Source organism: Bombina bombina, chromosome 1 (genome assembly GCF_027579735.1).
Source record: "Bombina bombina isolate aBomBom1 chromosome 1, aBomBom1.pri, whole genome shotgun sequence".
Taxonomy (NCBI): Eukaryota; Metazoa; Chordata; class Amphibia; order Anura; family Bombinatoridae; genus Bombina; species Bombina bombina.
In genome coordinates, this window is record NC_069499.1 from 974508638 (window position 1) to 974535786 (window position 27149).

The following is a 27149-nucleotide window of genomic DNA, read 5'->3' on the forward strand; positions in this document are numbered from 1 at the left end:
GATGATCTTCAGGGGCTTAGTGTTAGGTTTATTTAAGGGGGGTTTGGGTTAGATTAGGGGTATGTGGGTGGTGGGTTGTAATGTTGGGGGGGGTATTGTATGGTTTTTTTTACAGGCAAAAGAGCTGAACTTCTTGGGGCATGCCCCGCAAAGGGCCCTGTTCAGGGCTGGTAAGGTAAAAGAGCTTTGAACTTTAGTAATTTAGAATAGGGTAGGGCATTTTTTATTTTGGGGGTCTTTGTTATTTTATTAGGGGGCTTAGAGTAGGTGTAATTAGTTTAAAATTGTTGTAATATTTTTCTTATGTTTGTAAATATTTTTTTATTTTTTGTAACTTAGTTCTTTTTTATTTTTTGTACTTTAGTTAGTTTATTTCATTGTAGTTATTTGTAGGAATTGTATTTAATTTATTTATTGATAGTATAGTGTTAGGTTTAATTGTAACTTAGGTTAGGATTTATTTTACAGGTAATTTTGTAATTATTTTAACTAGGTAACTATTAAATAGTTATTAACTATTTAATAGCTATTGTACCTGGTTAAAATAATTACAAAGTTGCCTGTAAAATAAATATTAATCCTAAAATAGCTATAATATAATTATAATTTATATTGTAGCTATATTAGGATTTATTTTACAGGTAAGTATTTAGCTTTAAATAGGAATAATTTATTTAATAAGAGATCATTAATTTCGTTAGATGTAAATTATATTTAACTTAGGGGGGTGTTAGTGTTAGGGTTAGACTTAGCTTTAGGGGTTAATACATTTATTAGAATAGCGGTGAGCTCCAGTCGGCAGATTAGGGGTTAATAATTGAAGTTAGGTGTCGGCGATGTTAGGGAGGGCAGATTAGGGGTTAATACTATTTATTATAGGGTTAGTGAGGCGGATTAGGGGTTAATAACTTTATTATAGTAGCGCTCAGGTCCGCTCGGCAGATTAGGGGTTAATAAGTGTAGGCAGGTGGAGGCGACGTTGTGGGGGGCAGATTAGGGGTTAATAAATATAATATAGGGGTCGGCGATGTTAGGGCAGCAGATTAGGGGTACATAGGGATAATGTAAGTAGTGGCGGTTTACGGAGCGGCAGATTAGGGGTTAATAATAATATGCAGGGGTCAGCGATAGCGGGGGTGGCAGATTAGGGGTTAATAAGTGTAAGGTTAGGGGTGTTTAGACTCGGGGTACATGTTAGAGTGTCAGGTGCAGACGTAGGAAGTGTTTCCGCATAGCAAACAATGGGGCTGCGTTAGGAGCTGAACGCGGCTTTTTTGCAGGTGTTAGGTTTTCTTTCAGCTCAAACAGCCCCATTGTTTTCTATGGGGGAATCGTGCACGAGCACGTTTTTGAGGCTGGCCGCTTGCGTAAGCAACTCTGGTATCGAGAGTTGAAGCTGCGTTAAATATGCTCTACGCTCCTTTTTTGGAGCCTAACGCAGCCTTTATGTGGACTCTCAATACCAGAGTTATTTTTATGGTGCGGCCAGAAAAAAGCCGGCGTTAGCTTTTCGGGTCGTTACCGACAAAACTCCAAATCTAGCCGTTTGAAAGGGAGAGGAACCTGGTAATCCCAGAGAGATGAGAGATGCCTTCCATAGAAAGTAATGAAGCTCTCTGGGATACAAAATTTCACATGGGAGAGAAAAGGTAACTGGAGAACCCCTGGGGCTAATATAAAGGCTCCTTTGCATCAATTCCAAATTAAACTGAAAAGTTATCACTACAAATTAACTTGATTTTGTCTATATTTTAGTATATTTTACATTTCTGTTAATTTAAATAAGTGTATTGTGAATTTTGAGCAAACTTCACCTGCATACAGCTGGTGAGGCAAATTAGTGAGACCAGCTTGTTTAAAATGCTTAGAAAATTTCACAAGACTTGTGAGAGAGCTTCAGACATACCCTGGGAACTGCCCTGTCCCTCCCACTTTCTGAAGCTGACAGCAAAATTGCAGCAAAACTCAATTACACAACTTTGTTCACAAAGCATGTTTTACAAGAGTCGATTTAAGAATGAAAAGAAGAATCTAGCTACTTTCAGGTTACAGAAAAATATATTGGATATGTTTCTAATAATACTATGCATGGAGGATATGCCAGTTAAATGGTAAACCATCTTTACCACTCAGGAGGCCACTTTTGGACATCATATAATTTGGGCTCAATTATCTAGAGAAGGCCACCTGAAATAAAGGAGACCATTTATGGGTCTTATACCAAAAACCTCAAATTTTTAAACTATAGTGTTGTATAGTAAATTGTATATAGTTACTTCTAACTTATATAAACAGAAGGAATAAATAGCTTAGTGTCTATTAGATATATAAGAAGGCAAGCAGAATCTTTAGAACTAGATTAATAAAGGGATAGTCAAGTCCAATTTTTTTTTATGATTTAAATAGGTAATGTAATTTTAAACAACTCTCCAATTTACTTTTATTTTGAAAAGATTTTATTGAATTTTATTTTTTATAGTTCCCATAACATAACAAATTTAGGCATGTACAATCAACATAGTAATACAATTGGTAAATTTCCATTAGTGTCCACTTTAAATGAACCTTAACAGTTCTATGGTCTAATTATTCTTCTTCTAAAGTCCATGGTTTTCACATTATCATCTTGATGCTAGCCAAGGCTTATAAACTCATTGATGCTCAGGGAAGGAAACAAAGGTTATAAGCATTAATTAAGCAAAGACAAATACCACCTAAATAGTGGAGGTGATAGGTAATCGGTCCTGGCTCTCTACTGAGTTCCCATAAACATGTGAGATTTTCGCTATAAGGTTTCAGTACCTCTTTGTCTATTAGCTTCATGATACATAATGAATGGTTCCCACTGTGTAATGAACTCATCTTTCGTATTTAAATTTTCTGCTGCTAGGCTAGCCATTTCGTAATGGTTATTATTTTATTCTCGATAAATGTGAAACTCGCGGGTGTGGATTTCCAATATTGTGCAATGCTGATCCTAACAACTGTACATATTGTCATTACTAATTTTTGGTGTTGTTTTAGAATTTTGGGAATCAGGAAGTGTAACAGTGCTTGTTCAGGAGATAATATGATGTGTTTATGGAATATTTTTATTTTTTTTTTATAATCTTTATTTAAGCTTAGCCATTCAAAACACAAAGAAAATTACCAAATTCTCAACATGATTACTGTCACACAGGACAGCCAAGATATCAACAAATGAAAAATGTCTCAAATGAAATGTAGGTAATTCAATCATAACACTGAGTAAAACAAAGTTTTCGGACTATAATTTGACCGTATCCAATACTCCACATCAGCTAACATCATAATGGCTAATATTTTATAAGCATATAGACAACAAATAGGACACCATAAAACAAAAAATAACCATGTAAAAAAAAAAAAAAAAAAAACAAAAAAAAAAAAAGGGGAAGCCCCCCCCCCCACTAAATCAAATGCACTAGGATATATTGGTTATCTTATAAAGTTTCTATTAACCCCACTTAATCTATATCGTGAGCATTCTTAAGCCAAGTCTCAGGAAATACCTGCAGTATGACCAGCTCTGCAAAACTCACCGAGGATAGAAATGGCAATAAGATCTGCTTCTGGAGACTAGAGGTATAGGATTTAATTACCGGAGCCCAGCCTACCAAAAATTCTCTAATTCTTTTTTCAGATACCTGCTGCATATGAAAGGATTCGAAAATGATATGAGCTTGAATATCCCTCAACACTGAGGGGAGAGAGGGAGGAGACTTTGACACCCATTTTTTAAAGATATTATATCTCACCGTCATTATAATAGTATTTAAGACCCGCCGAGTAAGGCTAGTTCCCTCCTCTGTAAAAAGTAACACTACATCTATAAAGGAAAGGGAAATAGTACTTTCGAATACTCTGTTATACCAATATTGGACCTTCTGCCATAATTGGAAAATTTTAGGACAGGTCCATAACATATGGCAAATATCCGCCCTGACATACGAACAGTGTTCACATATAAATAGTTTACCAGGGTAATATTTAATGTTGCCGGGGAATAATAAGAATTGTTTAATAATTTTAAGTGAGATTCTTTCCAGCTCTCTACAACCGGGTACCTAGCCACTGTCGCCAGGCTTTTGGATATTAACTCAAAATCTAGAGCTGGGATATAGAATAGCCAGGATTGACTCAATTTATCCTTCTCCCCTATACCTTGTTTGGAAAGCATAATATCATATAATAGAGAGATTGATGCATCACCTCCAATAAATTTTCTGATACAGATCTTGATCTCGGGCCACTCCCATCTTCTAGTCGCATACCAATTTTGAGCGCAAAGAAAATGGCGAATTTGAAAATATGCGAATCGGTTTGAACTGGGTAGAGAGAATTTCTCCCTAATGGTCTCCCACGGGAGTATCTGTAGATCATTATCAAGTAGTTGATACAGATATTCGAGCCCTCCAGCCATCCAAACCTGAAAACATTTTTGATCTATTCCTGGTCGAAAAAGGGGGTTCCCTCTAATAGGTAAATAGTCAGAAAAAGAAGGGTCTATTTTAGCCAGTTTACAAAATTTATGCCATATCACCACTATATTCCTAACTGAACTAAGGGAGGATACCTTCGTCGGTAAAGCCTTCAGCGGGCAATGCAAAAGCGCAATTAAGGACCAAGGTTTAACCATATGCGATTCCAACTCATATGTAGTAACCAAGTTGGACTGAGCAATCCAATCCAATGCTATTTTAATCAAAGCTGCCCAATTGTATAATTTAATACTGGGCAGAGCTATGCCTGCCTCCGTATATTTCTGAGTTAGCCTATTAATCGATATTCGGGGTTTCTTAGATTTCCAAAGAAACTTCGAAAACCAAGAAGATAAATTCTTCAAATCCCTATTAAGTATCATAAGAGGTAGATTCTGAAGATAATACAGAATTTTAGGAAAAATTATAGATTTGATTAAATTGGCCGAAGCTGTAAGCGATAAAGGAAAAGCCGCCCAGAGCTTAAGATCCTCCTGAATTTTCTGAAAAAAGTGTCCTAAAATTGGCCTGATACCACTGTTTCGGATTTCTATTAATTTCCAACCCAAGATATTTAATAGCATTGACATTACGAAATAATGTAATGGGGCGCTCCCTATGCTGACGCCCGAGCCACATCAAGTCACTCTTCCCCATATTGATCTTATAACCCGCAAATGTACTAAAAAGCTTTATCGTGTCAACAACTCTCGGGATGATAACTGATGTTTCATTCAAAAATAGTAAAATATCATCAGCATAGAGGAGAATTTTCAAGTTCTGCCCACCTAGCGGGATCCCGGGCAGGACCTCTCGCAATCTAATCGCCAGTGGTTCTAGGACAATATTAAACAAGAGAGGCGAGAGAGGACATCCCTGCCTTGTACCTCTCTGCAAGCGAATGCCGGGGGAAGTCCTACCATTCACTAGCAAATAAGACACTGGATTCTGGTATATTTTGGCAACAAAATTAAAAAAACTACCCCCAAAACCAAATTTGGTTAAAGTTGCAAAAAGATGTCTCCAAGAGATGCAGTCAAATGCTTTGACCGCATCTAATGTAAGGACCGCTATGTCCTTGAATTCCGGCTTCTCTTCCAGTTGCTCTATATTCCAGGTACAATCCACTAGAGTTGTTAGTTTTCTTATATTTTTAGAGGAACTACGGGCTGCCATAAAACCCACCTGATCCACATGGATCAGCCTGTCCAAACATGACACTAGTCTCTGGGCTATAATGGAAACTAAGATTTTATAGTCCACATTGAGCACTGAGATAGGCCTATAAGAGGATGGATCCTCCGGATTTTTCCCTTTTTTTAAGATCAGGGAGATAGATGTTGGCCGTGGCGAAGAGAGAAGAAATTGTGTTATCTGATATATAATAATTATTAAACAATCTCTCCAAGATGGGTATAACCTGATCAGATAAACTTTTATAAAACTCAGACGGAAATCCATCTGGACCTGCCGCTTTGTTGAGTTTGGCATGTGCAATAGCTTTACTTATTTCTTCCACCGTAACTGGTGCATTTAGCACTTCTAATTCCTCTTTTTGGATTTTGGGAACTGAAATAGAAGACCAGAATTCCAGCTGATTATCTAGACTAAATTCCCCTTCAGAATATAAATGCTGATAAAATCGGAAAAAGGTTCCGGAGATTTCATCAACATCCGAGGTACAACCATCTTCTGTCTGTATTACTGAGATAAGATTCTTCTTGTTCCTAGCTTTAACCAATCTGGCTAAGTGTTTAGCAGAACTACCATGGATACCCCTAAACCGCATATTAATTTTTGTCTCCTCTTGCTGGTGTTTTTGTAGCAGGAAGGCATCTCTTTCTCTTCTGCTATCTATATAAACGTTCCAATTAGCCTTAGAACGATCCCTGCAGTATTTCTTAAAGGCATTTCTAACTTGATTGGACAGCTGAATGTCCCTACACCGAGATTTCCTGTTCCTCGTAACCATATACCCCTTAATATCTCCCCTTAAAACAGCCTTGGCCGTCTCCCAAAAAACCTCGATTTTATGCAGGTGCCCCGAATTGAACCCACAGAACTCCTTCCACTTAACTAATAACCAGGACAGAAATCTTGGATCGTTATAAAGATACCTCGGGTAAACAAATCTTGGAGATAAAATATCCCTCCTATCCTGGAAGGAAATACCTAAAGAAATGATAGCGTGGTCCGACACCAAGATCTCACCAATCTCAGCTTCCATTTTTACCGCTGGTACAGATTCTGCAACTTAAAATAGATCTATACGTGAAAACGTTCTATGGGCTTTGGATTTGCATGTAAAGTTCTGAATATCTGGATTCAGCCTGCGCCATATATCATGAACCTGTAACTTCTGGCAGAATCGCAGGAAGAGTTTTGCGCTTCTCCTATTCTCTAAAAAATTTCTACCTACAAGACGATCCAATTCCGGGTGTAAAGTCATGTTAAAATCACCTCCAATGACCAAATTTTCTTTCACCAACGGAAACAATTTACCCTTAATCTTGTCCCAAAATTTCCTATCGAATTTATTAGGGCCATAAATATTACAGTGAACATATTTTATGTTATTTATAAAAATGTGCAAAATAATGAATCTGGCTTCTGGGTCCACTTCTGTCTGAGTAATCCTATAGTCTAGGTTCTTATTTATGAGGATCACTACCCCGCATTTCCTACCTCCAGCGTTAGAGGAGACCACCTCACCTACCCATTTAAACCTAAGTTTTTTAGCCTCCCGTTCTTCTAAGTGGGTTTCCTGGAGGAAAGAAATGTCGGGTTTATGTTTAGCTAGGAGTTTTATAATTAATTTGCGTTTAGCGGGTGAAGAGATCCCCCCCACATTCCAAGAAGTTAACTTCAATTCCATATACTACAACACGATAAAAACCCTAGCAATCCCGAGGGGGGGAGGAGAGCATGAGGGACATAACAAACAAAACACAAAAAAAAAAAAAAGGGTGGGGGGATGAATACATGTATGAGAGTACCTGAAACAAAAGAAATACAAATTTTAAAGTACCAATCCAGACTTATATAACCTGGGGTGAGAGGGAATGAACTAGATCTCATTTATCTTTGAGGAACTCTTTCACCTCCCCTACCTCCGTAAAGGCTAGGCGAGCTCCCTTGTACTCAACTATTATTTTGGCCGGATAAACCATCCGCGCATTGATTCCTTTATCAATAATTTGGGTACAAAGGGGGGCCATTGTCCTTCTCTTCGTCGAGGTTTCAACAGAAAAATCCTGAAACAGTAAAACTTTACTATTCCCAAACATTAAAGGTTCATGCAGCTTCTTGAACAGTTTCATCATTTCAATTTTATCCTGAAAATTCAACACCTTGCATATACACATCCTACTCCTACTATGTCCTGTACCTACATTTTTTTTTACCCCAATTCTATGAGCTCTCTCAATTATAATCGGTAACATTGATTGTGGGACACCCAGTTTCTGCTGGAGCGTAACCGAATCGAACTTCAGTAGATCTTCAAATTCTGCTTCTTCCGGGAGACCCACAATTCGAATGTTGTTACGTCTTGCCCGATCCTCAAGGTCGTCGAGACGGCCCTGAAGATTGGTGATTTTAATATCCTGTTGGGATATTATATTTTCCTGCGTGCTGACTTGATCTTCCAGGTCAGAAATCCTATTTTCCGCCTCTTGCATTCTATGTGCGAACTGTCTTACTTCAGCTGACAGGGTAGTGATCTCAGATGAAATAGATCCTAACTCCTTTCTAATTAGGTCAAATTGCGGTGAAAATAACTCAGACAGCTGCGAAAATAATGAGTGAGAGTCCACCAAATTGGTCACAGGTTCTACTGAGGTATCTAAGCCGAGCTCAGAGGCTTTAGCTTTTTTATCCTTGGCTTTGACCGGCATTTTGGGAGAGGATTTCCCTTGCAGAAACTTATCCATATAACTTTATGTGAAAAAGTGCTTATCCAGAAAGAACACACGTGGGTGAGAGCAGGAAGAGGAGAAAAAAAAAAAAAGAGGTGAAGGGGGAATTAAACGCGTGAATATAAGGGTAAGGGAAAATAACCCAGCCCTCCTGTGTCAACAAAGATAAGGCCCTGGCAGACCCTGGGGAATTGGAGGTGCACACAGTGAGAAAATAAGGGAAAAAAAAAAAAAAGCCACACAGTGCAAAATCTGAGGGGGGGCCCGTGCCCCTCCTTGGTTAAGTGAAAATAGGGCCCATACTTTTTAGGAGTATGCGTCCACGCATACACAGTGTGTAGAGAGGGGACCACAAAAAAAGACCCCCTTACGAGAGAAACGTTATATGAATGAGTTAATACAACTGCCACGAAAAATTCAACTCTGACCAGCCCGGCATTCTAAGATATAAAACATAATCAACTGCTTTACAATGACATCTACTAATAGAGATAACTTTGAGGCAGAACAAAAACTATGCAATAATACTGATCAATGCAAGTAACATTAATGTTGTGGGTCCATACACAGCCGGATCAGTCTCTCTCTAGCTATCCTGGCAAAAGAAATTAGCTTAGGCGGTCTCCCGCATAAACAGTTATAATTCTTCCGCCAAAAAGCTTCCTTCCAGAGCCTCCTTCAATTTTACCAGGCAGCAGACAAAGTAAACAAAGTAAGTTCATAAATTTCCCACGCACACTAGTCCAGGACCATTTATCCCAGGGAGATGCAACTTATTTTAGCACGGCATTAGTACCCTGGCTAGCATGGAGTGCCACTGCTACGAGCCAGGCACTCTGAACACCACAGCCTTATAGGACTAGATAGTGAGTATAGGCACTAAGAAACTTTTGTGGAGAGTCAGATGCCTGAGTAACACCAACCAGGGCAAAAAGTACACATAAAGTAACCTGTTTTCCAACGGTAATTCTCTTGACAGCCTGGGATAAAGCCGGCCCGCCTTCTTGAAGAAACTCGGCTGCTGCAGATCTCTGTGTCACAGCCTCGGCTTTAACATAGACATAGCCGGCACACCGGGGATCAAATGCATCTGCACGGAGGCTGCACTGCTCCACTACTCCTTCCCACGCTGTTAAACTCCCCACCAGGGGGGGTGTCCGGCAATCCGGGACCAAGCCTTACAGTGAAGCAGCTCCGTGTGTACTCCGTCGCTTATGCTGTGCTTGTGTGTACTTCCAGCCTCGCTCCGGCTGTCTATTTACCCGCACACGGCTCTTTTCAGCGACATAGAACTTCCAGTTTAGCTCTATTTTAGGGACCAGCCATGGACGTATCCACCTTTCAGGAACAATGCTATCCCCGAGATCTCCTTCTGGGCACCCCAGCCCAGTGTATAGTAGCACCGAGGAGTTTGTTTCTAGCCCCTATGGAGACAGTTTGCCGAGCCACAGGACTCACTTGATGGTCACCAACATAATCCTCCTACACCCCTTTCCAGGAGCAGCTTGCAGAAAGCAACAAAGAAAATAACCAACTGCGATGCAGTTGGAGCCGCAACCGGCTGCTGTAGACTTCCCTCTCTCGCACAGGTCAGACCCCTGCCGAGCGCCACACTCCGAACCTGGGCAAGCTTCCAGGTAAGTGGCGGAGAGCTGGGAGCTGATGGTGTCGGCGTCCTCTCACCACACCGGCATGCAGGTAATCTGCACAACTCCTCCCACCGGAAGTCTTATGGAATATTAAACTGAGAAGCTCTGAGGTTTTTTCCCAAATTTCTCTAGCTTTACCGCACTCCCACCACATGTGTATACATGTCCCCCTATCATTACAACCTCTGTAACAAGGGTTTAAAGAAGGTCCTTCTGAGCCTCCGAATCTAGTTGGATGAATGTACCATTTAAACGCTAACTTGAGGTAGTTCTCTTTCAGTATGGCATTATGTGAAAAGGAGAGACCCTTAGCTAAATTAGACTTCCATGTCTCTAGAGTCCAGGTCTTATTTAAGTCCTGTTCCCATTTCAATATATTTGGAGGCTTAGTCTCTCCAAATTGGTTATTAAATGTAGGGTATAGTAATGAAATTGTGCCATAAACATAGTGACTCGAAAGCCGTGTTCAATGGCAACCTGGAGAGATCTGTTACTTCTCTAGTCCTGGATTTTAACTGCAGATAGTGATACCATATATTTTTATCATTGGGGTCAATGTCTCTGTATTGTTCATATGAGAGGAAACCTCCATCTATATACACGTCTGCAATTCTATAAAGTCCTTTGTTAGCCCATTTTATTTGTATATTTGAGTCTATTGTGATCTGTGGTAAGACTAAAGGTGTTAGTTTAGATTTATCCTGAATTAAGGGGTATTTGGCAGTCAGTTTATTCCATAGGAAAATCGTGTGGGATATTGCTACATATTTATACAGTGGGGGATGACTATACTTTTTTGGCGTCCATAGTAGTCTAGAAATCTGGTCCGTGTTAGCAATCTGCATTTCAATCTGTGTCCATAGAGATTGTTGTGTGTTATTAAACCAATGTATCATTTGGGCCATACGGGCCGAATAATAATAAGATGCTAAGTGTGGGAGACCTACCCCCCCCCATCTCTCCTGTGCATACTCATAATTTTTTTGTTTATTCTGGCACGCTTTCCCTGCCAAACAAAGCGCAAGACATCTCTCTGCAGCGCGTTGAGCTCAGCTATAGGAATAGAGATTGGTAAGGACCGAAATAAGTATAATAGTTTCGGTAGCAAGGTCATCTTTGTGGAGACAATCCTACCATAGAAGGAGATCTTAAGCTTTAGCCATTTGAAATTAAGTTCCTAATATGTGTAAACATTGGAAGGTAATTTGCTTGGTATAGAGAATAAATGTCGGCTGTGAGATATATTCCAAGATATTTAAGCTTTTTATGTGCCCAAGTGAAAGAGAAATTAATTTCTAGTAGCTTTTTGGTGTGTTGGGGTAAGTTAATACTGAGCGCTTCACATTTGTCCCCGTTTATTTTATGCCCAGATAAGATTCCATAATGGCAAAGCATTGCGTATAAAGGAGGGAGAGAGAGAAGTGGTTTAGTCAATGATAATATGATATCATCCGCAAATAGCTAAACTTTATATTCATTAGCCCCTATTCGCAGACCAGAGATGTTAGGGTCGTTTCTGATTTGAATAGCTAATGGATCCACACATAGAGCAAATAGCAGTGGGGATAAGGGGCATCCCTGTCTTGTCCCGTTCCTAATTTGTATAAACTTAGATTGGTATCCTGAAAGTCTGACAAAGGCTGAGGGGTGGGAGTAAAGCATAGTGAGGGCATTGTGAAAAGCTCCCACGATACCTGTTTTCTTCAGTACCGCAAACATGTAATTCCAATTAATTCTATCAAACGCCTTCTCTGCATCCAAAGAAAGGAACAGAGAAGGCGTTTTTTCAGTCGTGGCCACATTAATCAGGTCAATAACTTTACGTGTATTGTCTGGGGCCTCCCTATTTCTAATAAAACCTACCTGGTCCGGGTGGATTAATCTTTCGAGAATGGGGTTAAGACTATTTGCCAGAATTTTTGTGAAAATTTTAACATCTTGATTTATCAGTGATATGGGTCTATAATTTTGACAGTGCTGCTTATTCTTTCCCGGTTTTGGGATGACTGCTATTCTCGCCATGAGCATTTCTTTGGGGAATTCCTTTTTTTCCAATTTATTTTTATCACTAATTTTGCTTTGTTCTCTTGGTATTCTTAGTTGAAAGCTAAACCTAGGAGGTTCATGTGCTAATTTCTTAGACCTTGAAGCCTGCCTCTAATCTGAATGCATTTTGACCACTAGAGGGCATTAGTTCATGTGTTTCATATAGATAACATTGATCTCATGCACGTGAAGTTACCCTGGAGTGAGCACTGATTGGCTAAAATGCAAGTCAGTCAAAAGAACTGAAATAAGGGGGCTGTTTGCAGAGACATATTTACAAAGTAATCACAGAGGTAAAAAGTGTATTTATATAACAGTGTTGGTTATGCAAAACTGGGGAATGGGTAATAAAGGGATTATCTTTCTTTTTAAACAACAACAATTCTGGTGTTGACTGTCCCTTTAAGTAAACAAATGCTTTACACCTTATAAGCAACCAAATATTTAATGTCTATTAGCTGCATAAATAGGGTTCTAAAGTAGGAAATATACTCTTAACAAATTGGTCACCCAAACTTAATTTATAATATGACGGTGACACTATTAATTATCTAATTAAATGACAGTTAGGACTTATCCTTGAACAGTAAGGGTGGCTATGGATTGCTTAGCGAGTTTATATAGGCATTAGTGTCTATATCCATACGCGAGTTAGTTTAGTGTCTAAAGAGATATCTGCAGCATGAGGTCCTAGTAAATCTTACAAGTGCAGGAAGTAATGTGTAATCTCTACACAGAATCCTCTCCAATTTTAGTACCCCTAGTATAGCAAAACATAAAGACAAATTAAAGAAATACAACAGATATAACTATCATCTTATCAGGAATTGCTTATAGAAGTAGGTCCATTCAATTAATCTGTACCGGCCACTGACAGTGGAAAGACAGTCTAGTAATGTAATAGAAAATGATATATAATGAGAGCAAAACAACACTAACACGCCCTGCAATATCTGGCTATAGTAATGGACTTACAGAGTCTAATACCTTATATGGAATATGTAATGAAACAAAGACTCTGCTGACCCTTTCAATAGTAAAAATTGAGGTTGACTATAATTATAACACCACTACTAAAATATCAAGGTGTAAAAGCAGAGAACCAGAGGTAGCCTCATATATAAAACCAGGTAGGGTCGTCCCCTAACTCGCTCCAACTCTCGAACAGTTCAGTATATAATGGAGAAAACTCACTTTTTTTATAGAGAAGACCCAAGCACAAGTCTGTAAATGTTTGTGCCTTATTAGGAAAATTTCAGGACATTGTTGTAGCAAAAACAAACAAATAAAAATAGTATAAACAACATGAAATTGCCTAGTCTATGAAAGCCTAAGAAAACACAGCTATATCTCCAGATATATGTGTTGCCACATTACCCGATGCCAGACCGGATATCACAGGGGGCAGAGTGGCATAAATCCATAACTTGGTGTGCCACTCTTTGCAGTGTCAGTCATCTCTCTTGGTAAACTAGTCGAAACAAGCAAATAAAGCTCCACCATTTCACAGACCCACTGGCTATCATCTCTGTAGAAAGAACTCTAAAGGTGATATGAGAGCTTGACACAACAAAGGCCATATCGATTATCAGAGTCTCTGATGGCAAGCTGCACAGCCGACTCACATGGTCTCTTTGTGAGGTAGTCTCAGCCCTTAGGTTTGTGCCAGCTGATAGTAACGAAGAGGAGTGTGCTTAAGGAGTTGTAAGCGCTATGGTGCTCTATGGCTTCTGCATAGCTTTATGCTCCATCATGCTGCCATCGTCACCTGTATATTCTGCTTGGAGCCTGTAGATAAGACCATCAAACCGATCACACATTTTCTGTCCATAATTTTCCATTAGATCTCTAAAGACGGTATAAAATGCATGCATATCCATGTAGATAAGTGTTACGCACACTGGGCGTTATAATACAGCAGAGAACTGAAGGTACTCTGTCAGGGGGTCAATGGGAGGCAAAAACCTCAGTAAGAGTTTCCTATCTCTGTTGCTGGCGGCAAACTCGATAATTTTATGGTCATCAGGGAGAGGATTATTAGTTTTTTGTAATATGCAAATTTAAATGCCAGGTGACATCTTAGGAAGAAATTCTTGCAAGCTAAAGCAGCACTCAAAGCTGCGACCAGTCATGACGGCCCCCCGGAAGTCCCCCCCCTGAAGCTGTCAGTTTTAGTTTGCAATGCAGGAGATTCAATGTGCAATGTAATTTGTAAAAGCTACACAGAAATATACAAAGTATGATCCTAAATTGTTAAAGTAACTCAGAAACTATCAAAACATAATCAGAATTTGTAAAATCACTGCTAGAGCTAAATTTAAAATGTATTAAAATATAAATGAGAAAGTGCAAAAATTCTATAATACTGAAAGGACCCAATCTAAAATGTAAAGTAATCTAAAATACAAAGCACAAAGTGTAAGTCTAACTAAACTCTCAAATCATGCAGTGCTGTATTGCACTGGGCTTGTCTCTCCTTCATATATAGAAATGAGAGAGTTTTGCCCTTTTTCTTTTGAATATTCAGTGAGTTCAGCCCCTGTGAAGTATGAACTGCAATTTATAAGATAGAGAATCTTTGAATATTAGTGCCCTAAGATTACTCTTTAGCAAAGGGTGCCAAAATAATTCAGCAAAATTAATTATAGAAATAAATTGGAAAGTTGTTTAAAGGGTTATTATAACCTAACAATTACATGCTCTACTGTGTTACAGGATGTAATGTTAAGACTATTGACCTTGCACCACTGTGTATTTATTTAACCCCTGCAATGCAGGAGATTCAATGTGCAATGTAATTTGTAAAAGCTACACAGAAATATACAAAGTATGATCCTAAATTGTTAAAGTAACTCAGAAACTATCAAAACATAATCAGAATTTGTAAAATCACTGCTAGAGCTAAATTTAAAATGTATTAAAATATAAATGAGAAAGTGCAAAAATTCTATAATACTGAAAGGACCCAATCTAAAATGTAAAGTAATCTAAAATACAAAGCACAAAGTGTAAGTCTAACTAAACTCTCAAATCATGCAGTGCTGTATTGCACTGGGCTTGTCTCTCCTTCATATATAGAAATGAGAGAGTTTTGCCCTTTTTCTTTTGAATATTCAGTGAGTTCAGCCCCTGTGAAGTATGAACTGCAATTTATAAGATAGAGAATCTTTGAATATTAGTGCCCTAAGATTACTCTTTAGCAAAGGGTGCCAAAATAATTCAGCAAAATTAATTATAGAAATAAATTGGAAAGTTGTTTAAAGGGTTATTATAACCTAACAATTACATGCTCTACTGTGTTACAGGATGTAATGTTAAGACTATTGACCTTGCACCACTGTGTATTTATTTAACCCCTGCAATGGGGTTAAACACACAGTAGAAATACCAGTTACCAAATACTTGCGGTGCCTGCTGGTCCCAAGTGGAACTCGCCGCCAAGGCCGGTTTGGCCTACCAGGAGATTTCCCAGTGGGCTGCAGCAGCTTGGGCTGAAAAGCTACAATTTAAAGGGGTGATTAATGGATGCAATTGGGTTGTAAGGTGCTCAAATAACAACAAATCTGGCAGTTTTTTTTAAATACAAACTAATATAATTTAATTCTGAAAAAATATTGGGGGGAAGGAGTATGCCATTAATCCCCTTTGAGAAAAATGGTGCGTGTGCATTATACTAACTCAACAGATGGTCTCTAAATTTCCCAGGGTTGCCTTTTATTCCCAGTCCGGCCATGTTTTCCTGGACACTTATGAGTTACACATGCTACAGGGTAGAACATGTATTGTGCCTCTGGACATCAAATGACTAGTGCTGATGAACAGCATAATACATGTTCCTCCCTGCAAATCCTACAGCAAGTGTAACTCATAAGAGTCCAGGAAAACATGGCAGAGGTGGGGTGGCAACCCTTCTCGCCGCTGATCCAATCAATAGCGGAAGTCCACGACTCAGATGTGCAACTGATTGGATCAGCAGTCTTTTCCGCTTGGGACCAGCAGTGCACCCCAAGTCCTGGCCGGTATTTCTACTACAATTGGGTATTCAACCCTGCAATGGGGTTAAACTGGAGGGCTGATAGTATTTAAATAACATGCTCTAACATATAAGAGCATGTCATTTTACGTCAATATTGGCCCTTTAATTGCATGTTCTCTCTGAATCATGAATGTTTGTTTTTTACTTTACTGTCCCTTTAATAACACGTTACACTTAGTGAGACATTAGTTTCACAGTTGTAAATATTAGACTTTAAAGCCTAAAGCTTTTGTTGACTGTTAATCTTGTACAAATATAGATAGCGATGACATCACGGCGCATGACGTATCAGCTGCAAACTGGTTGCCAAGTCACTGGGTAACTTTGTTTACTCTAATATTACAATAAAGTATTTAAGTTAAAATAAAGGAACCGCATGACCTACGCGACAACTCATATGTTGGCATTTGGACTCCGCCCCTTTCAAACATTCCCTTCTGATTTGAGAAGTTACCCGCCTACTTACTATACGCAATTCCAATTGGTTATCTCAACCACGAATTCCGCCCCCTCCCCACTCTGCACTTCGTCTGTAAGGACTCTTCTCCATAACCAAATTAAACTGTATATTGGTTTAGATGGCTGTCAGTCTGTAAAAGCGGGTTGGTGATTGGTGGAATCTGGGCTTGGCGCTCACTTCCGCCTGAGTGTCAGTGAAGAAGCTAGATCTAAGAGGCAGCAGGTAAATAGTGCCATATGGGATCTTATTAAGCTGTAGTATATGAAGTTATGCAATTTTACAATATGTTATATCGTATTGACATCTTTTTATATTGCGCTATCTGGTGTCATTCTCTAATTTATTATCTCACATCCTGTAAAACCCTGATGCATTCTGTTACACACACAGTGATATCATGATATAGCTTTGATAAACTATGCATTATACTTATGATACATTTTTCCTAATCTCGATACAACCTTTTTAGAAACGCAGGCAAAGCCTAATACCCCGTGCCACACAAATGCACTGTCACGTATCATTAGATGGGTGATGCACTCATCTAGAATAAGTATTTAAGCAATTATTTAGCTTACATATTAGCCTTTAGAGCTAGTTTACTATGGTTTAGCGCTACCCTACGTTTTATAGAATAATTTTCATCGGATATAATAGGAATGGTAAACTTTTCTCACAGATAAGTTCTTTGAATTCTTAGTGAATCTAGGTAGAGGTAATGCCATGATGCAGCTTGCTCACACAATATTATAAGGTGATATAAAGTGTCTCCCACTCAGACTCTCTCTCATTCATCGGTACATTATCATGTATGCACATACACCTTTTCATGCTGTTGTATATCACACACACATTAACATTCTGGCATATCCTGATATGTGTGTTGAGACATTGATATCGTTTGCCACCAACATCTTTTGTATACTGTTGTATGCTGTGCCACACAACCTACGCTTATACTGATACACATGCATACCCTGGTGAATCCTGATAAACTGTGTCAGACACACCCTGGCAAATCCTGATACATGGCATTGCTCAAAACCTGGCCAATCCTGATAAATGGTGTCACAAACTCCTGTACAAATCCTGATACTTAGTGTCAGGCACACCTTGGCAGATCCTTACATATTGTGTCAGCTGCACTTGGTTACATCTTGATAACACAGGGCCACACATACATACAGTCAAATCCTGCTATACAGAGAAACACATACAGCCTCTCTGTCATATGCAACAGGTCAGCCCCACATACACTCTGTCATACCCTGATTTGCTAAGTCTAGCACATAGAGACCATACATACATCCATTTCCAATAACTCTGCCTTCACCAATTCTATGCAGCTTATTGACTAAATGATTGGGCAGTTGATTGGATATAATTAATTTATCTCTTAGACAGGAGATAGCCTTAATGAATTTGATCAATTATGCCATTGTAGTCACCACAATAGCTGCAGAAATCAAAACTTATTTTGCAGGTTTTTAAACATTGTACTATACCTGATTTGAAAGGTACTCAAATCAATATTCTGTACGGAGACCTGCTGTGTTTATACTTTTGATATTTTAATTAATACATTTTAAGTTACAATTGTAAAGTCTTGTCAGTCTAAAGTATTGTTGGATTTACTTTCTCAGAGATTCTAAAACTTGTTGTAATTATTGAATAGTTATTTTTTTTTGCTCTGTAAATTTTTCTCAGATTTTATAAATAAACCTTTAGAAAAAATGTTGTTACCTTACTGGAGGCTATTCTGATCCACTGGAAAAGCTGCCCTAAAGTGTTTTGGGTGGGTGTTAATTAGAAATCAAAGGGACATAAACGTTCAAAAAGAAAACATGCTATCATTTTTGAGAATTTTATTATAACACTATTTCTTCCATATTACTATGTGTTTAACACCAGCAAAGAGGTTAAACACATAGTTAAAGTCAGCTTCAGAGCAGCAATGTACTACTGAAAGCTTGCTCAACACCACTGGTTAGCCAATGACAAGGTATATGTGTGTAGCCACCAATAATCTGCTAGCTCCCAATAGTGCATTGTTGCTTCTGAGAATACCTATGTATACTTTTTAACAAAGCATACCATGAGAAATAAGTAGATTTGAAAATAAGGGTACACTGAAAGTCTCTAAAATTTGCATGCTCTATCTAAACCATGAAGCTTAATTTTTTACTTTGTGTCCAATTTAAAGGGACAGTAAACACCTTGTTATTGCAAAACATATCTGTTGTGTTTCTATAGAATAATATATCAACTAAGTCTTACAGTTTTTATAACAAATGAAAACCCTTTTTACTGCAATATTTTTCAATAGTTAAACTCCATCCGCCATGGAGGAGCTAATCTGGGCTTTAGTCCTCCGACAACAAGGCTAGTCCGGCTATAATGTTAGTATAGAGTGCATTGTTTTTCAGTTATCTGATAAAACCAATTAAGGACAGATAGCAGATTTAGCCTTGAGAAGTCAGCAGCTGCATTAGAAATTGCTCAATTTTTATTGCAAAATTGTTTCATTATGTATAACTTAAAGGGACACTGAACCCAATTTTTTTCTGTCGTGATTCAGATAGAGCATGCAATTTTAAGCAACTTTCTAATTTACTCCTATTACCAAATTCTTTTCATTCTCTTGGTATCTTTATTTGAAATGCAAGAATGTAAGTTTAGATGCCGGCCCATCTTTGGTGAGCACACTGTGTTGTTCTTGCTGATTGGTGGGTAAATTCACCTACCAATAAACAAGCGTTTTCCATGGTTCTAAACCAAAAAATAGCTTAAATGCCTTCTTTTTGAAATAAAGAAAACAAGAGAGCGAAGAAAATTTGATAATACGAGTAAATTAGAAAGTAGTTTAAAATTGCACGCTCTATCTGAATCACGAAAGAAAAAATTTGGGTTCAGTGTCCCTTTAACATTTTATATAAGAATCTCAAGCTGTTTACTGCCTTTTTTTTTTTTTTTTTTTTTTTTTTTTTTTTAAAAACAAGGGGATTTAAACTTCATAAACTCCACCAATACTTTGTGTTTAGAGAAGTCTATAGCAAAACATTGAGCGTTGTTTCAAATGACGTATGGAGTTTATATTTATTTTAAAATTCTTGACATCTTGAAATCCCATATGAGTCTGTTTCAGATGTCTTTCTTTAAACCTTAAAGGGATATGAAACCCCAAATTTTTATTTTGTGATAAATAGAGCATGCGATTTTAAACCGCTTTCTAATTTACTTCTACTATCAATTTTTCTATGTTTTCTTGGTATCTTTATTTGAAAAAGCAAAAAATGTAATCTTAGGATTGGACCCAGCCCATTTTTGGTTCAGAACCTTGGTAGCACTTGCTGATTGGTGGCTACATTTAATTTTAAATGAAAGTTTAATTTTGACCAGATTATCCCTTTAACTATGAATTTTATATACAGCAAAAATACAATTGTCGACATATCAATTTATGATTGCAATTAAGTGATTGTCAATAATTTTTTATTAGAATTATCAGATTATGTCAAATGATATGATGTACACCCCAGAGGACAATTAGGACAGTTTAAAGGAACATTTAACACCTATTGCTTTTGTGTAAAAATTATATTTTGTCCTATGGTCCCTAGAGAGGCAAATAAGAAAAATCTCTAATCTAAGTCTTCAAATTGCTTAAACCAGCTCTTGATTTGCCACATTTGCATTTTACAGATTTTGCATTATTTCCTCTCTAGGGAGCGTGGGACAAAGCACAATTTTTTTACACAAAAGCAAGAGGTTTTTAATGTCATTTTACCTGATTATGATGTCTATGTCCATAATGCATTGGAATGCTGTAGACAAGAAAGTAAAAAAACACCTGGGGCGCGATCCGATATACAGCGTAGTTTTCTGCGCAAGCGAGGGAACCCGCGCCTCCCGTAGTTTCACCTTGCACATCAGGGTATCCAATATATCCCGCCGGCAGTTGCTAAAGTGCCGTAAGTCGGACAAACTAGCGATGTCCAGAAATAAGCGTAAGTACAAATTTCTGGAGTCGCCAGTGACTTACGGCACTTTAGAAACTGTTGTCGCCTACAAAAATTTACTAAAATATGAAATCTCCCGTAACTGTCTAACACGCCTCCCAAACATCATTCCGACACGTATACCCCTATATCCGCAATCCCCCCCTCACTCCTAATAATAAATGTATTAACCCCTAAACCACCACTCCCGGACCCCGCCGCCACCTACATTATATGTATTAACCCCTAAACCTAAGTCTAACCCTAACACCCCCTAACTTAATTATTATTTTAAAAAATCAACCCTAAAATAGCTACAATATAATTAATAATTACATTGTAGCTATTTTAGGATTTAGATTTATTTTACAGGTAACTTTGTATTTATTTTAACTAGGTACAATAGCTATTAAATAGTTAATAACTACCTTAATAGCTACCTAGTTAAAATAATTAAAAAATTACCTGTAAAATAAATCCTAACCTAAGTTACAAATACACCTAACAGTACACTATAAATAAATTAACTACAATTATCTAATATAAAATACAATTACATAAACTAAACTATATTACAAAAAACCAAATCACTAAATTACAAAAAATTAAAAAAATATTACAAGAATTTTAAACTAATTACACCTAATCTAAGCCCCCTAATAAAATAAAAAAGCCCCCCAAAATAATAAAATTTCCCTACCCTAAATTAAATTACAAATAGGCCTTAAAGGGACATTATACACTCATTTTTTCTTTGCATAAATGTTTTGTAGATGATCTATTTATATAGCCCATGAAGTTTTTAAAAAAAAAAAATGTTTAGTTTTGCTTATTTTTAAATAACATTGCTCTGATTTTCAGACTCCTAACCAAGCCCCAAAGTTTTATGTGAATACCGTCAGCTACCTTCTCCAGCTTGCTCCTGTTTGTGTAAAGGGTCTTTTCATATGCAAAAGAAGGGGGAGGGGGGGGAGTGTCTTATTTCCCACTTGCAGTGGGCTTTCCAGCTCCCTTTTCAACAAAGCTAAACTGAGAGTTTCTAAGTAAGTTTTTAAACAGTTTTATACTGGATTTTTATATCGGTATCTGTGCATCTTATTCTTTATAGTAGTGTCTATTACATGGAGTTATATGAAAATGAGTGTATACTGTCCCTTTAAAAGGGCCTTTTGCGGGGATTGCCCCAAAGTAACCAGCTCTTTTACAAGCCCTTAAAAGGGCTTTTTTGCGGGGCATTGCCCCAAAGTAATCAGCTCTTTTTACCTGTAAAAAAAAAAAAGCAATACAATACCCACCCGATCCCCCCTTAAATAAACCTAACAATACCCCATTGAAGATCACCCTACCTTGAGCCGTCTTCACCCAACCGGGCAGAACTCTTCATCCGATGTGGGCACAAGTGGTCCTCCAGCTGGGCAGAAGTATTCACCGGATCGGGGCAGAAGATATCTTCATCCAAACGGCATCTTCTATCTTCATCCTTGCAGCGATGAGCGGCTCCATCTTGAAGACCTCCGGCGCGGAACATCCTCCTCGGCCGACGACTACCCGACGAATGACTGGTCCTTTAAATGACGTCATCCAAGATGGCGTCCCTCGAATTCCAATTGGCTGATAGGATTCTATCAGCCAATCGGAATTCAGGTAGGAAAAATCCGATTGGTTGATTTAATCAGCCAATCGGATTGAACTTTGAATCAGCCAATAGAATTGACGTTGCATTCTATTGGCTGATCCAATCAGCCAATCGGATTGAAGTTCAATCTGATTGCCTGATTAAATCAACCAATCGGATTTTTCCTACCTTAATTCCGATTGGCTGATAGAATCCTATCAGCCAATCGGAATTCGAGGGACGTGATCTTGAATGACGTAATTTAAAGTACCAGTCATTCGTTGGGTAGTCGTCGGCCGATGAGGATGTTCCGCACTGGAGGTCTTCAAGATGGAGCCGTTCATCGCCGCAAGGATGAAGACATTTGCCGGATGGAGGACCTCTTCTGCCCCGATCGGATGAAGACTTCTGCCTGGCTGGAATACCACTTGTGCCCGCATCGGATGAAGAGTTCGGCCCGGTTGGGTGAAGACGGCTCAAGGTAGGGTGATCTTTAATGGGGTAGTGTTAGGTTTATTTAAGGGGGGATCGGGTGGGTTTTAGAGTAGGGGTGTGTGGGTGGTGGGTTGTAATGTTGTGGGGGGGTATTGAATTGCTTTTTTTTACAGGTAAAAGAGCTGATTACTTTGGGGCAATGCCCTGCAAAAGCCCTTTTAAGGGCTGGTAAAAGAGCTGGTTACTTTGTGGCAATGCCCCGCAAAAGGCCCTTTTAAGGGCTATTTGTAATTTTAGTTTAGGAAAGGGAAACTTTATTATTTTAGGGTGCTTTTTTATTTTATTAGGGGGCTTAGATTAGGTGTAATTAGTTTAAAATTCTTGTAATATTATTTTATTTTTTGTAATTTAGTGTTTGTTTTTTTTTGGTAATATAGTTTAGTTTAATTGTATTTTATATTAGCTAATTGTAGTTAATTTATTGATAGTGTAGTGTTAGGTGTATTTGTAACTTAGGTTAGGATTTATTTTACAGGGAATTATTTTAACTAGGTAGCTATTAAATAGTTATTAACTATTTAATAGCTATTGTACCTAGTTAAAATAAATACAAAGTTACCTGTAAAATAAATCTAAACCCTAAAATAGCTACAATGTAATTATTAATTATATTGTAGCTATCTTAGGGTTTATTTTATAGGTAAGTATTTAGTTTTAAATAGGAATAATTTAGTTAATAATATTTAATATTATTTAGATTTATTTAAATAATAATTAAGTTAGGGGGTGTTAGGGTTAGACTTAGGTTTAGGGGGTAATACATTTAATGTAGCTGGCGGCGGTGTAGGGGGTTCAGATTAGGGGTTAATAAGTATAATGTAGGTGGCGGCGGTGTAGGGGGGTCAGATTAGGGGTTCATATATTTAATGTAGGTGGCGGCGGGGTCCGGGAGCGGCGGTTTAGGGGTTAATACACTTTATTAGGTATATCGGTGGGGGATTGCGGTTGACAGGTAGATAGACATTGCGCATGCGTTAGGTGTTAGGTTTTTTTTTTGCAGGCATTTTAGGGAGTTACGGTGCTCCAATACTCAGCGCAAGGCCTGCTACGGGTGCATTTTGTGGCGAGGTGAAAATGGAGTAAGATTTCTCCATTTTCGCCACGTAAGGCCTTGCGCTGTATATTGGATACCAAATTGCGCGTCTTCTATGTCAGTCTATGGGCAAAAAAACTACGGCCGAAGGGTGAAATATACGAGCGTAACTTCTATGTTACACCGTATATAGGATACCAAACTAGAGCAAAATTTGGCGTCGCCGACTTTTGCGGGCGACGCTACATATCGGATGGGGCTCCTGAGATGAATGCAAAGTTTTTTCACAGCAAACTTTACTGGATTGGAATGGGACCCATGATTAACAAGAGTAGCTTTCTAACTATGTGAACATCCCTAACTATTTTATGTGTAACTAAATCTGTATCAGGCCTATCCAATATTTATCCTTGAGGCTGGAGACAGATTTTAAGGATATCTCTGTGTGAAGACATCTAAGCGCTTGAGTGTTATGGATTCACTAACCTCTGCTCACATAAAATATCTTTATAATACTGTGTGTCTACAGCTATTGAGGACAAACAGTGGATATACCTAATATATTAGTGTATTTAATTGACTGCCATTTCGCTGGTTTATATAAAATGTCTTGAGAGCCAATAAATTCATTTTATTAGCCTTTTAGTCTGCATAGGGGGATTACTGTTAGTACGTACATACAGGTTTACCTCACTTTACAGCGCTTCACTTTACAGCGCTTCGCTAATACAGCGCTTTGTGGAGCTGAAGGTAAACCTCCAAGGATTTTGAAACAGTACTGTAATCTTCGTGAGTTTGCGAGAAAAGTTACTGCCATCATTTTGTTATGTGCAGTTCACTCTGTTTACAGCATTACAGTGCAATCTGTGACTGTCACTAATTTACAGGTACAGTATTTATTGAATACTAATTGAATACTGTGCTGTGCTAGTGTTAAACTAAACGTAGCACTATTGAACCCCTAATATATGTTAGTTCAAACATGTTTTCAAGTTTTTAAACACACTGGCAAGTGAAAAGAAAGCTAAAACTGCCTTGTTTCACTTTAATGCGTTTTTCACTTTACAGCGGGGCTACGGTCCCTAACCCACTGTATGAGCGGGGTATACCTGTATACAAGATTCTGTGATGTCAGTATTTGGGCACTACTGAACTGAATTAACTCTCTGTCCTCCAATTTGTAGTCCTATAGCTTACACCCTCCTTAAACTCAATACATACCTCTCTTTATCAGCCAAAAGAAATGCCTTGGAGACATTCAACAAGGGAGTGTACATCGTCTATTTGTATTAAAACATTCCTACTAATTTAGGACTACATTAACGCAGTGCCTAATTCCTACTTTTGTTCAGCTTTTGCCTTTGTGTAAGCTAGTTGTGCTCTCCATTACTGGAACCCAATTTTCCACTTAATGCAGTATTTACTATCTCCTCCATCTGCTCCAGTGGATACCACTTTTTCTGAGTGAGTAGTTTATATATAAAAAAAATACTGGGAGCTTCAGAACTGATGCAATTTTCAAGTCCTTGCTTCTTTCTCTGATTGTTTCTTTGTAGATGTTGGAGCTGCATTTTTGGCTACTGCAAAAAAAAAACATTAGAACTGTTACAATAGTGTGCTGAATCATTTTATTCTTGCACATTTATTTCTGTATAATATCAATTGATGTCCCAGTGTCAGGATGGTCTATCCCAGAGTTTGACAGATCTTGTGAGCTTGATACTTATAGAATTTGAAATCTGGCACCTAGCTTTCCAGATATTGAGATACAAATGTGACTAACTTCTCAATGTCCTTACTGTCTCTTAAAGGTACATAAAAGTCCAAAAAATAAAAAGCTCTGAAGTATTAGTGTTTTATTGTTGCACTATGGCTTGCATATAACTTTGTTTAACTCCCTGCTTAAAAGGTCAGGAAACCCAATTTTATGTTTTATATGTGCAGCCACCAATCGGCAAATAGCACCAGGCTCCTATCTCCAGCTAGTTCATAGTAGATCATTGTGCTCCTGAGACTACTTAGGTATGTTTTTCAACAAATTAGAGCAAAGGACATTTTGGTAATTGTGATAAATTGAAAGCCTTTAAAATTGTAAACTCTATCTGAATCATGAAAGTTTAATGTAGCCTTTCACACCCCTTTGAGTTTATATACATTTGTATAATCCTAACATGTCCTTCAGTTTATTTCTGCATGCACCAGTGCTTCTCATGCCAGTGGGTTTAAATGACACTATGAGTACATTATGTCACTTTATAAAACAGGATGTTTAAACACTCCAAAGCTTTTCCACTTGAAAGAGAGCAATGAATTGTATGATATATACAAGGTTAAAGAAACCCCACTGTAGGTTTCAAGTCAGAGTGAAAAGTTACATAGAGAAAAATCTTTTACTTGTCTGCTGCAGTTTCTATAGTTGACTGTAGTTTCACAAATTCTTCAAAAAAAATTTTTGTCAATCCAACAAGTCTTTACTGATTGGCTAGATACATATTAAGGGGACAATGTATTGTTAAATTGGTTTCCCCTTAAAGGGACAGTCTACACTGGAATTTTTATTATTTAAAAAGATAGATAATCCCTTTATTACCAATTCCCCAGTTTTGCATAACCAACACAGTTATATTAATATGTTTTACCTCTGTGATTACCTTGTATCTAAGCCTCTGCAGACTGCCCCCTTATCTCAGTGCTTTTGACAGTCATGCGGGTTATCCAATCAGTGCAGACTCCTAAATAACTCCACGGGAGTGAGCACAGTGCTATCTTTATGACACACATGATTTAGTACTGTCTAACTGTGAAAAACTTTCAAAATGCTCTGAGCTAGGAGGCGGTTTTCAACGGTTTAGAAATCAGTTTGAGCCTACCTAGGTTTAGCTTTTCAAAAATACCACCAAGGTAACAAAGCAAATTTGAAGATAAAAGTAAATTGAAAAGTTGTTTAAAATGGCATGCCCTATCTGAATCATGAAAGTTTTTAATTTTGACTAGACTGTCCCTTTAAATGTGTTTCCAATCAGTTTTTATACCAGCTGCAGAGTGTATAACAAATGGGAAATTTCAACTTGAGGTTTATTTTTGTATTCAAAGTAGCTTTATTTTGCTCATTGAAATGTCAGTTTTTTAGTTAAAGGGACATAAAACCCAAATTTTTTCTTTCATGATTCCATAAAATTAAAAACAAAACTTTCTATCTTACTTCTGTTATCAAATATTCTTTGTTTTCTTGTTATCCTTTGTTGAAAAGCTGGAATCTAAGCTCATGAATGTGCACGTGTCTGCAGCACTATATGGCAGCAGTTTTGCAACAATGTTATACATTAGAAGGATTACTAGATGGCAACTCTATTTCCTGCCATGTAGTGCTTCAGGCATGTGCACGCTACCTACCTAGG

General features: G+C 37.9%; 1 protein-coding gene across 1 annotated transcript in view; it reads left to right on the forward strand.

Moving 5' to 3' along the window:
* The first annotated feature begins 16718 nt into the window (after positions 1 to 16718).
* OSBPL2 (oxysterol binding protein like 2) overlaps positions 16719 to 27149 on the forward strand; it is a 343613-nt gene continuing 333182 nt past the window's right edge. The window contains exon 1 of the mRNA XM_053706680.1: positions 16719 to 16832. The gene's annotated coding sequence lies outside the window, so the exon portion shown is untranslated. The remainder of the gene's footprint in view (positions 16833 to 27149) is intronic.